Raw genomic sequence first — 11,928 nt, forward strand, 5'->3', positions numbered from 1 at the left:
CGCGTTCATGACTTTCACATCGGAGGCGCGAATCCTATTTTCCGTGCATTTTTCGGCTTTCAAGGACGGTGTGAAAGAGCCTATGAGACATCCACAACTTATATGCAGATCGTTTAATAATGATTTGTTCATCATTTGTTCATGATTAATAAATGTTTATAGAGATAATGGTTGGAATATAAAAACTTTGGATATAATATTGATTAATTATTAACAATTTACTAATGTTTTATTTATGATAATTTCATGATTTAGCCTACTGAAAGTTTATAGATGACTTACAACACGTTTTTTAATATGTTTACATAGCACTTATTAATCATCTACAAATGTTTTGTAAATGATTAGTTCATCATTAGTTCATCATTAATTAATAGCTTATAAATGATTTACTACTGAACGTTATTATAAAGTGTTACCAAATTTCCGTTTAAACATCAGGAAAATGAGTTGCCACCTGCATCCCTAGCATAGATTCAGGTTCCTGAGGACCAACTCACTTAGGACATTTTCAGCTATCTGGATACAAGAGTCAATTTTATTTGGCTCTAAGCATAAGCTTAAAGGGGGACTACCCCCCCAGATATGTAACAAAATGGTGATTTGAAAAAACCTATGGGAAAAACGAAGAAATGACGTATCCTCTTGTCTATACTATACTCTTTGGCTGTGCTCAGCTCAGGAATTTTTTCCGTAAATCGACGTCATTACAGTTTGCCCACCGCCTCGAAAATAATTTATATGAGAGGTGCAAAATCTTTATAAATATCAACAACTAGCCAACGCTGGTGGCCTGTATGGAAACAGCGTTGCTCAAAATGGTTGAAAGTTATATCAATTTGGCCATTCAGTGGCGAACTAGAAATTTAATTATTTTTCTCCCATGTATGTGTGTGGCGGCTTGTGTAACTTACGTTAAAAGAGACTAGTGATTGCGAGAGCACAGCACAATAGTGAGGACAAACGCCCCGCTCTCACGCTCATGTAATCACAATGCGAGATTTCTCCACGTCATTCCCTCGTCCAACTTGCCATATACCGCGCATGGAAACCGTTTTTAATTTTCGTTTGGGGGCTTTTCGTGATTCTTGTTAAAACTTACTGCACCTCTGATTTTTCCTCTCAGGGCGCAGCGCAGGGCAGAGCTGCAGAGCTCTCCTCCTCCTCCTTGGCCCATTCAGTCTGTCCAAACTCAATACCGATCTAATCTCAGTATGAGATGCAGGGAAATATAGTATAGTAGCCGATGTGTTTAGAGCAGCTTTGTCACGTTGTCACGTCATAGTATAGCATTATATTTTACATGTGCGATGAGATTTGTTTGCGGAAATGACGGTGGGGATGAAAGTCGTTCAGGGAGGCTCATTTTGGTGCGGGGGCTCGGAGTAGAGAGCTGCGCGGGCCTGAAATCTCAGCCCGAGCCCTCCCCGGCCCGTGACATGCAGACCCGTGCCCGATCCGGCCCGGAGGAGTTATGAAATGAATTGGCCCGAGCCCGTTCCGAGGCCCGAAGCCAATATTACGATATAATGACACATCTCTCCCCCTCTCTCTGTTCCTCAGCTGCTGCGCGTGCTTCTGCAGCCTCTCTCTCTCTCTCTCTGTCCGCTGCTGTAGCCTACACGGACGCACACACGGCTTGTTTCTCTCTCTCTCTCTCTCTCTCTCTCTGTTCGGGAGCTGTCTGCGCTGTACACCGATGGACACGCGGCACACACGGCTTGTTTCGTTGTTTTTTACATTTAGTAAGGAGAAAAGTAGTATTTTATTTGAAATGCACAAATACAAAACATGCTGTTGTGGGAAATTGTTATTACAATAACAACTAGAAAAAACATGAGATTGGAGATAAGGCTTATCTTGAAATAGAATGAGTTACACCGTCACTTAGATTTACTTTGAACTAAAACGTTTCTCAGCAGTATAAATTCTCATTATGCATCTTCAGTTTTTCTTCAAACTCAAACAACAAGACTTTTCTTAGTCTATTTTTTATGCATCTTCAGTTTTTCCTGTCAAGTAAACAGTTTTGCCAGAAACTCAATTGAATGGTTTCTCTCCTGTATAACTTCTCATGTGTCTCTTCAGAGACTTGTTCAACTGAACTACTTTCCACACATTGAACTTCAACAAACAAAGACGTTTCTTTGTCTACTTTTGAAAAAAAAAAAAAAAAAAAAAAAAAAAAAAAAAAAAAAAAAAAATTCACGATATGAGATTTGATCTCAACGATACATATCGTGACGTTTTACTATCGCGAAATTTCGTGGGACGATATATTGTGACACCCCTAGTGTTCAGTGTTCACAAGGTATTTACTGGGTGTCGGATAATAGTAGAGGTGTCCTCTCCAAAACAAACAGACTCGGAAATTAAACTGGTAAATACACTGAAAAAAAGCAAAAACAGAAAAGTCTGTTTTCCCGGGGCTCTTTGGCAGACACAGGACGTCAGCGAGCCCAGCTTTTTGCTCAATTTCGTCCTCTAATAAAAATGGATACACCAACATTTTGGGAAATTTGCCTATTTGCCATAATGCACAACACCATGCTACTCGGTCAATACCTGTAATCCATGTGCAATACAAAACTGTCACATATACTTTATAAATAATCTGTTGAACATCTGTTAAACAGTTGAATTGTTGAATGTCAACTAATAAGCTGTTGAGATGTTACAAGTAGACTGTAGACTGCAATTCATTCTCTATGTAAGGACGCGCTAAAAGTGCTCCTCTTTTAACCTGGCGTTTAGCGCTGGTGGCATCTGTTTGTTTTTGTCGGAGCGCTATGGGCGCTTTAAAGCTGAAAAAAGTTGAACATTAGAGGAAAAGCGCCCTGCTCGTCTTTTCCACTCCTCCTACCTTTTCTCTAACCTTGCTTGCAAGATGGATAACCTCGCGAGATCAAAAGAGATTTCTCTCGACGTAATCTGGTTTAGTGAAACGTAATGTGAAGCTAAACCGTCCATCTGGCAGCCTCAGGTTACCTTTTCTCCTCCCGAGGGATTTTCAACCTCCGCTGCTGCCAGAATTGACAATAATCTGGCTTTCATGTTGACAGTGAACAACATCAAACAGACAAAACTATATATATAAATGTTGTACATATATATATTATATATATATATATATACTCTCTCCTGTTCAGATCACTCTCCTCTCAGCCTGTACGGTCAGTGTTCTGGTTTCACTGTGGACTCTGGAGCTGCCGGACTGTCTGGTGTGGATATAGGTACTTTCTCAGGCCCCTCCTCCCCCCCCGTCCCCCGCCCTCAGGTGAGCTGGTAGGCGTTGGCCTCCAAAGCCTAGAAATCACACAGTGCAGATCAGCACCACTTGGTCCTATAGAGAGAAATCACACAGTGCAGATCAGCATCACTCTGTCCTATAGAGAGAAATCACACACTGCAGATCAGCACCACTCTGTCCTATAGAGAGAAATCACACACTGCAGATCACACAGTGCAGATCAGCACCACTCTGTCCTATAGAGAGAAATCACACAGAAAACCCCTGAAATGTTGTTGGGTTGTAGTGGGACTGGGATGTAAAATCTACAGCTGACCCATTGACAATGCATGAGGCAGCAGTGAGTCTGTGGAGTTGGGTTGTCATACCTAGATTAATGCAATGTATGTTGTAGCATTGCTAACAGGTACAGTAGGAGGAGGGACCAGAATTGAAATATCATTTGGGTGGAAGAACTGAAGATGAACACAAAAACCTGCTGCATCACCAAAGCCGTTGCCTCATTCACTGACTATGGAGCGGAGTCAGGTTTGACATCACAAATTCAAGGGTCAGCTCTCCAGATTCTAGCTTCAGGAAACAGGGGTACAAGTATTAAATATTGGTGGAACTGTCAAATGAAGAACATACTACAGTATTTGAGTTGTTAAAAATGGGTGGAATTGCCCTTTACATAAACAAGTTTTGCATGCCTCCGTGTCCTTGAAGGTTCAGTCAGTCAGTCACATTTTTGAATTTGCTCTGAAGCGTGTCAAACTCAAATGAGGGATTACCGCTGCTGCACAGCAGTGAGTCAGCATTTTGAGGAGCAAGACGAAGAAGAATAAGAGGAGGAGGAGGAAGAAGACACACCTTTAATGAGAAAGACATGAGGGTCCACCAGCAGAACTTCCTAGACCAAAAACACCATTAAACCTTGAAATAATGTGTTCCTAACCCACACAGCCTGAGTAGTCATAAGCATATTTATAAGTAAAGGCAGATTTTAAACTGATGTCATAGAAATTCACTTATCAAAACAACATTCTGAGAATTTGTGTACTTCATGTAGACAACATAGGGCCCTATTCTCCCACAGGCCTTCGGCGCTAAAACGGGCCTTAACCGCAAAAAAACGTGCCTTGCGCCTGTTTTGGGACGATATCAATATGGCTTTACGCTGCCAAATGCGCTTTAGGCCGAATGGGCATGGCGCAGTCCCAGAATGGGCAAAAGTGGGCGTGTCGGCCTTAAATCTCGGCGTACTGATATCTTCGCACCTGGCGTAAATTTAGCGCTTTGCGCCTTTGAAAACCAGGCCTATTCAGTGCGCCAGTGCTCTTCTGCCTCTCCCCTGTCACCCTTCTCTGTCTCTCTCTGAAACCAGGCCTATTCAGTGCGCCAGTGCTCTTCTGCCTCTTCTCTGTCACCCTTCTCTCTCTCTCTCTGACTCCCTCGCTTAGACAGGCACAACACACTTCCCATATAGGAAAAATAAGTTGGAAGTTGTCTGGCCTGTCCCAGCATGCATTGTGCTTCTCCATTTCGCTACTAAATAGCAACCAAATGAGGCGAAATAGATATAAAAGGTCGATCTAAATTAATGTGTAATGGTAACACAACCTGCAATTGTACACATTTCAATATTGGACCAAATGAAACATCGAAATGAATACACCACCCTATGTGAAACATATATGTCCTCCTGGGCCTATATATATCTCTTGTCGATTTAACGTGATTTAGATAAGTGACAGCGGAACGCGCTGCGGAACGCTTTCTACTGTCATGTGCTATACTGTGATGTCCGCTCCAATAACTTGGCCCTACTTCACATTTAGTTTTACAATAAAAACACATTTATGCAATGACTTTACATAATGTAGGGTATATTTATGTGCATCATTCTACCTGCAGCAGGGGAGAGAAAACGATATCCTTCTGGACAAACTTTCACCAATATAAAATTAATCTCATCATATTACGCATATTAGGATAGGCTATATTTTTCTAGCTGATGCCTTTAGAACATTCTTTTCACTTTGATCTTGCTATAGTGTAGTGTATTTACATGCTTGCAGTATTTAAACTGCAGTTAGATTGGTTTGAGAAGCATAATAATATGGAATAATAGCCTATAATGGAGACAGACAGACTGGATGAAGGGAGGGGGGGGGGGCAGAGCGCTTGGCTTTCGTCAGGTTTTGCGGGACCACTGGAATTGGAGCTAAAAAGGCAAGCGTGCGATTCGTTTATTGCACTTATCCAATGAGCATGACGGTGCATAATTTTACGCTTAAAAGGCGTGGTTGTAATGCTTTAGGCTGCGTTTAGCGCCAGCATGACGATATCACGCCCACTGATTTGGCTGCGCCAGGCGCTCGGCCTAGAAACAACGCCGATGCAACGATAGGGGCCATAGACTGTGATTAGTTCTTACAAAGATTGATTGCTCCATAAGTGAAAAACTGATGTTTAAAGATGCTCTATTTCAATTTACTTTGACATTAATTTCCATTCACATTGGCAGAATTCAAAATGCTGTCAACAATCAACTGGCAACTTTGCTCGATTCCAGCTTCAAGTCATTTGGTCCATGTCTCAAGCAAGTCATTTTTTCTTGGACAAGTCAAGTCACAGGTTATGTGAAGTCAAGTTGAGTCCTTAGTTTAAGGTGACCAGATGGTTCAAGGGTCAGTTCTCCAGTTTCTATCTTTAGGAACCAGAGGTACAAGTAAAACAGAAGTATAAAATATTGATTGAACTGTCAAATGAAGAACATACTATGAGTTGTTAGGTGGCATTCCCCTTTACATAAACACGTTTTGCATGCCAAGCTTCCCCCTGGGTCCTTGAAGGTTCAGGCAGCCAGGCACATTTGTTTGATTTGCTTTGAAGCATGTCAAAGTCAAATGAAGCCGGATGAGCGTTCTCTGACAATGACCTTGGATGGGGAAATTCTCATCTGTCAACCAACTAAGTGCTTAGTGAAAGTCTTATGTCCAGAAGACGAAGGCCCCTATTCTCCCACAGGCCTTCGGCGCTAAAACGGGCCTTAAACGCAAAAAAACGTGCCTTGCGCCTGTTTTGGGACGATATCAATATGGCTTTACGCTGCCAAATGCGCTTTAGGCCGAATGGGCGTGGCGCAGTCCCAGAATGGGCCAAAGTGGGCGTGTCGGCGCTAAATACCGGCCTACTGATATCTTCCGACCTGGCGTACATTTAGCGCTTTGCGCCTTTGAAAAGCAGGCCTATTCAGTGCGCCAGTGTCAAGGAGTGCTCTTCTGCCTCTCCCCTGTCACCCTTCTCTGTCTCTCTCTGAAACCAGGCCTATTCAGTGCGCCAGTGCTCTTCTGCCTCTTCTCTGTCACCCTTCTCTCTCTCTCTCTGACTCCCTCGCTCAGACAGACACAACACATAGCAGCACCCAGCTTCCCATAGGAAATAGCAGTTGTAAGTTTACTGCCTGTGAATGTCCCAGCATGCAATTGGGTCCTCCATTTCGCTACTAAATAGCAACCAAATGAGCCGAAATAGATATAAAAGGTAGATCTAAAATAATGTGTAATGGTAAGACAACCTGCAATTGTAGAACATTTCAATATTGGACCAAATAAAACATCGAAATGAAACACCACCCTATGTGAAACATATATGTCCTCAACGTGTCGGTGACGGTTATTTTCAAAATGTCGCGACGTTGGGTAAGTTTAGGCAACTAAAACAGCTCGGTTAAGGTTAGGGCTATGGCAAAATAACAAAAAGATGAAATGTGACTTTGGTGGAAATATAGACTTTGAACACGCTGGGACGTGATCTCAGGTCCCCGTCATTAGAGACAAGCATTTACGCTTCCAACGTCGTGACCACAAAAGCCTTAGCGCGCCCCATTTGACTGTCACACTCCCGTGGTGGATTTGAGACGTTGTGTTAGTTCTGTTGAAGGACCCTGCACGTCCAAAAAGAAGCAAAAATGGAACCTATCACGTCGGATAGTGACGCCAAGGGACCTGACAAATAGTCAACATAGGAAATGTACGTTGGCAATGAGAACGGGCTGGTGTGTGTGTGTGTGTGTCAGTCAGTGCAGCGTCTGTAGAAGTGGAAGTGGTAGTCGGTGAACAGCGCCCCCGCGTAGTTATGGTCAGTATTGCAGTCTGCCTGACCCTGAAGAGAGGAGGAGGTCAGATATTAGCTTTCTACTAAAAACAACCAACATAGAGAATTGTTGAACATTGTAGTTATTAATAAAGTGTAAATTGTATCAGCGAGAAGCAGATATGGATAAGTCAACTGTCTGTCTTTAGCCCTAGTCTCTACTCCAAAACACTTACTGTGACACAGTCAACTGTCTGATCTTTAGCCCTAGTCTCTACTCCAAAACACACTGAGTTACTGTGACACAGTCAACTGTCTGTCTTTAGTCCTAGTCTCTACTCCAAAACACTCTGAGTTACTGTGACAGTCAACTGTCTGTCTTTAGTCCTAGTCTCTACTCCACAACACACTGAGTTACTGTGACACAGTCAACTGTCTGTCTTTAGTCCTAGTCTCTACTCCAAAACACTCTGAGTTACTGTGACACAGTCAACTGTCTGTATTTAGCCCTAGTCTCTACTCCAAAACACTCTGAGTTACTGTGACACAGTCAACTGTCTGTCTTTAGTCCTAGTCTCTACTCACACAGCCCTAGTCTCTACTCTGGTTGTGTTTCAACAGATGGTAAGCAAAGGTCTCCTCCTGAGGTGCCCGTTTCAGATCACTGTCATGGCATTTGCCCCTCTGAAGGAGGTCACCACAGTGCTACTAGCTTGTAACCACCGCTTATGTTTGGCTGTCTTAATATGATCTTTTATGATGGCATTTCCACCGTGAAAATGTACTCTTGCTAAGCTAACTAGCCAGCAAACACTGAAATCAATGTGAAGATGCTAACTCTAGCTGCTACTAGATGCATTAGCTGTGAATCAGACGTGTTAGCAACAAGACAGTGATGTTAGCTGAGCAGATACTATGGTTAGCCGTCCATAGGAGGAGATAGGAGAAACAGAAGATATTTTGTGTCTTACAGCCACTGCAGAGCGGAAGTGATAGGAGCTGTGATAGAGACGAGCCACATGGAGCGCCCACTCATGTTCTCCCTGGAGAGAGAGAGAGAGAGAGAGAGAGAGAGAGGGAGTGAGAGAGGGAGGGATAGAGAGGGAGGGAGAGAGAGAGGGAGGGATAGAGATGGAGAGAGAGATGGAGAGAGAGAGGGAGGGAGAGAGGGAGAGAGAGCGTGAGGGAGAGAGGTAGAGAGAGAGTTAGCATCACATTTAAATTCCAAGACTAGACTACAACCCTAATGGGTAGTCTATTGTTTTGTGTGTTGGATGTTGTTTACCTGTGTGTTTGATGGTTGTTTACCTGTGTGTTTGATGGTTGTTTACCTGTGTGTTGGATGGTTGTTTACCTGTGTGTTAGATGGTTGTTTACCTGGGTGTTGGATGTTGTTTACCTGTGTGTTAGATGGTTGTTTACCTGTGTGTTGGATGGTTGTTTACCTGTGTGTTGGATGTTGCTTACCTGTGTGTTGGATGTTGTTTACGTGTGTGTTGGATGTTGTTTACCTGTGTGTTAGATGGTTGTTTACCTGTGTGTTGGTTGTTTACCTGTGTGTTGGATGGTTGTTTACCTGTCTGTTGGATGTTGTTTACCTGTGTGTTGGTTGTTTACCTGTGTGTTGGATGGTTGTTTACCTGTGTGTTGGATGTTGTTTACCTGTGTGTTAGATGGTTGTTTACCTGTGTGTTAGATGGTTGTTTACCTGTGTTGGATGTTGTTTACCTGTGTGTTAGATGGTTGTTTACCTGTGTGTTGGATGTTGTTTACCTGTGTGTTGGATGTTGTTTACCTGTGTGTTGGATGTTTGTTTACCTGTGTGTTGGATGTTGTTTACCTGTGTGTTAGATGTTTATTTACCTGTGTGTTGGATGGTTGTTTACCTGTGTGTTGGATGTTTGTTTACCTGTGTGTTGGATGTTGTTTACCTGTGTGTTGGATGTTTGTTTACCTGTGTGTTGGATGTTGTTTACCTGTGTGTTAGATGTTGTTTCCCTGTGTGTTGGATGGTTGTTTACCTGCGTGTTGGATGGTTGTTTACCTGTGTGTTAGATGTTGTTTACCTGTGTGTTGGATGTTGTTTACCTGTGTGTTGGATGGTTGTTTACCTGTGTGTTGGATGTTGTTTACCTGTGTGTTAGATGTTGTTTACCTGTGTGTTGGATGTTGTTTACCTGTGTGTTAGATGGTTGTTTACCTGTGTGTTGGATGTTGTTTACCTGTGTGTTAGATGGTTGTTTACCTGTGTGTTGGATGGTTGTTTACCTGTGTGTTGGATGTTGTTTACCTGTGTGTTGGATGTTGTTTACCTGTGTGTTGGATGTTGTTTACCTGTGTGTTGGATGTTGTTTACCTGTGTGTTGGATGTTGTTTACCTGTGTTAGATGGTTGTTTACCTGTGTGTTAGATGGTTGTTTACCTGTGTTGGATGGTTGTTTACCTGTGTGTTAGATGGTTGTTTACCTGTGTTGGATGGTTGTTTACCTGTGTGTTAGATGGTTGTTTACCTGTGTGTTAGATGGTTGTTTACCTGTGTGTTGGATGTTTGTTTACCTGTGTGTTGGATGGTTGTTTACCTGTGTGTCAGATGGTTGTTTACCTGTGTGTTGAATGTTGTTTACCTGTGTGTTGGATGGTTGTTTACCTGTGTGTTGGATGGTTGTTTACCTGTGTGTTGGATGCTTGTTTACCTGTGTGTTGGATGGTTGTTTACCTGTGTGTTGAATGTTGTTTACCTGTGTGTTGAATGTTGTTTACCTGTGTGTTGGATGTTGTTTACCTGTGTGTTGGATGTTGTTTACCTGTGTGTTGGATGGTTGTTTACCTGTGTGTTGGATGTTTGTTTACCTGTGTGTTGGATGTTGTTTACCTGTGTGTTGGATGGTTGTTTACCTGTGTGTTGGATGGTTGTTTACCTGTGTGTTGGATGGTTGTTTACCTGTGTGTTGGATGGTTGTTTACCTGTGTGTTGGATGGGTATCTGCTCTCGCTGACAGAGTCGATGTCCATCAGAGCGGAGCAGGTTGCTGATTCGTCAAGACTACACAGATGCACGACCAGCAGCTCAGTGGCACTGCAGGAGCAAACAGGTTAGAAACAGTCAACAAGTAAAGTAAAGTAAGTGAAACTAGAACGACTGCACCGCGGATTTATGCCTCCGCCATTAGTTCATTCTTGAGTCTAAATCGCCATTTGAGCGAAATTGGAAGAAATTCCATCAAACCGTTCTCGAGATATCACTTTAACGAACTTGGGAATGGCATTCGTGAGGTCACAGTGACCTTGACCTTTGCCAACCAAAATCTAATCAGATCATCCTTGAGTCTAAGTCGATGTTTGAGGCAAATTTGATGAAATTCCGTCAAGGCGTTCCTCAGATATCGCGTTAACGAACATCGGACGGACGGATAAAATGTGGCCAGTAAGGGTGTTGTGGTTTGATGGGCGGTGGGGGATGGGCGTATAAGTTTGCCTTCGATGCCAACGGCCAGGGGTTCGATCCCCAGCGTTTTCAAAGGACATTTCAAACATAAGCCACTTTCACATTTTTAATCAACATTTTCTTATTTAATTATGACCAACCATTTCTCTAACCTCAACCAAGTTCTTTTAGTTGCCATAGTAACCGTAACCATAACCCAAGTTGTTGGTTTTCGGTCTCATTGTGTTGACAAATGATGAAAAATGGGTACCCAGTGTGTTAACAAGTGACGCCAAGGGGTCCTCCTGACCAAACGTCAGGATTTGACCAGCTGGGAGTGTGTGTGTGTGTGTGTGTGTGTGTGTGTGTCTGTCTGTGTCTGTGTGTATGAAGGTCCATACGTCTCACTATTCACTGACACATGCGCAGCAACGTGTGTGTGCCTGCATGACTTAACATAGTCAATCTTGTCACGCGTGCACACGTACGCGCACTATGATGTGCGCAAACTACATCACACGTAACGACAAGCTGCGTAGCACAGCTACTTCCAGCGTGTACACGTGTGACCAGTGTTGGAGAAATTTCGTTATGCGTTCACACACACACACACGCGTTGGTAGGTTTGAGTGTTACGCAACCGGAAGTGTATCTGCGCCGCGCACAACACTGAACACATGAACGCGTCGCGTACTTCTCTTCTGTTTCTATATTTCTATTTAGCTGTTCCATTTTCAGCCAGTAGATGGCCAGCGACCAAACCAACCAGTTGATCAAGCATGTCGCTAGCAGGTTACTGTCCCAAGATTGCTCGCAGACTATTCTGTGGTCAGCACCAAAGATTACCCACAATCCCTTGGGCCCACATTTTACAACATAAATCGCCCATTAATCCTCATAAAGATGTATGTCAGATGTATTTTATTTTATTGACAGTATTTCATTGTTAATATGAGCTGCTGCAAGTGTTAATGCTCTGCTGTTCCTTAACAGCAACATGTGAAGTTGTTATTTTTTATTTTGTAGCCTATTATAAAAGCCTGCTGCTCTCTGTTTTTGTTAACTTTATTCCTCATTCAGGCTATATTTTTATTTTATTTATTTATTTATTTGTTTTATTGCCTAAACATTTCAGAGGCCATTTAAAAAACGTTATGCTACATGCTGAAATATC

At 42.8% G+C, this 11,928-nt stretch overlaps 1 pseudogene across 1 annotated transcript in view; it reads right to left on the minus strand.

Annotated features, from left to right (window-relative positions):
• Window positions 1–7,112: 7,112 nt before the first annotated feature.
• The window catches only part of LOC310771607 (myelin regulatory factor-like protein), a 52,623-nt pseudogene continuing 47,807 nt past the window's right edge, over window positions 7,113–11,928 (minus strand). The window contains exons 7-9 of the transcript in view: window positions 10,295–10,406; window positions 8,302–8,373; window positions 7,113–7,399 (exon numbers count right to left, since the gene is read on the minus strand). The product of the transcript in view is annotated as a myelin regulatory factor-like protein (transcript). The remainder of the gene's footprint in view (window positions 7,400–8,301; window positions 8,374–10,294; window positions 10,407–11,928) is intronic.

Source organism: Poromitra crassiceps (assembly GCF_964638095.1).
Source record: "Poromitra crassiceps genome assembly, chromosome: 2".
Lineage (NCBI taxonomy): Eukaryota > Metazoa > Chordata > Actinopteri > Beryciformes > Melamphaidae > Poromitra > Poromitra crassiceps.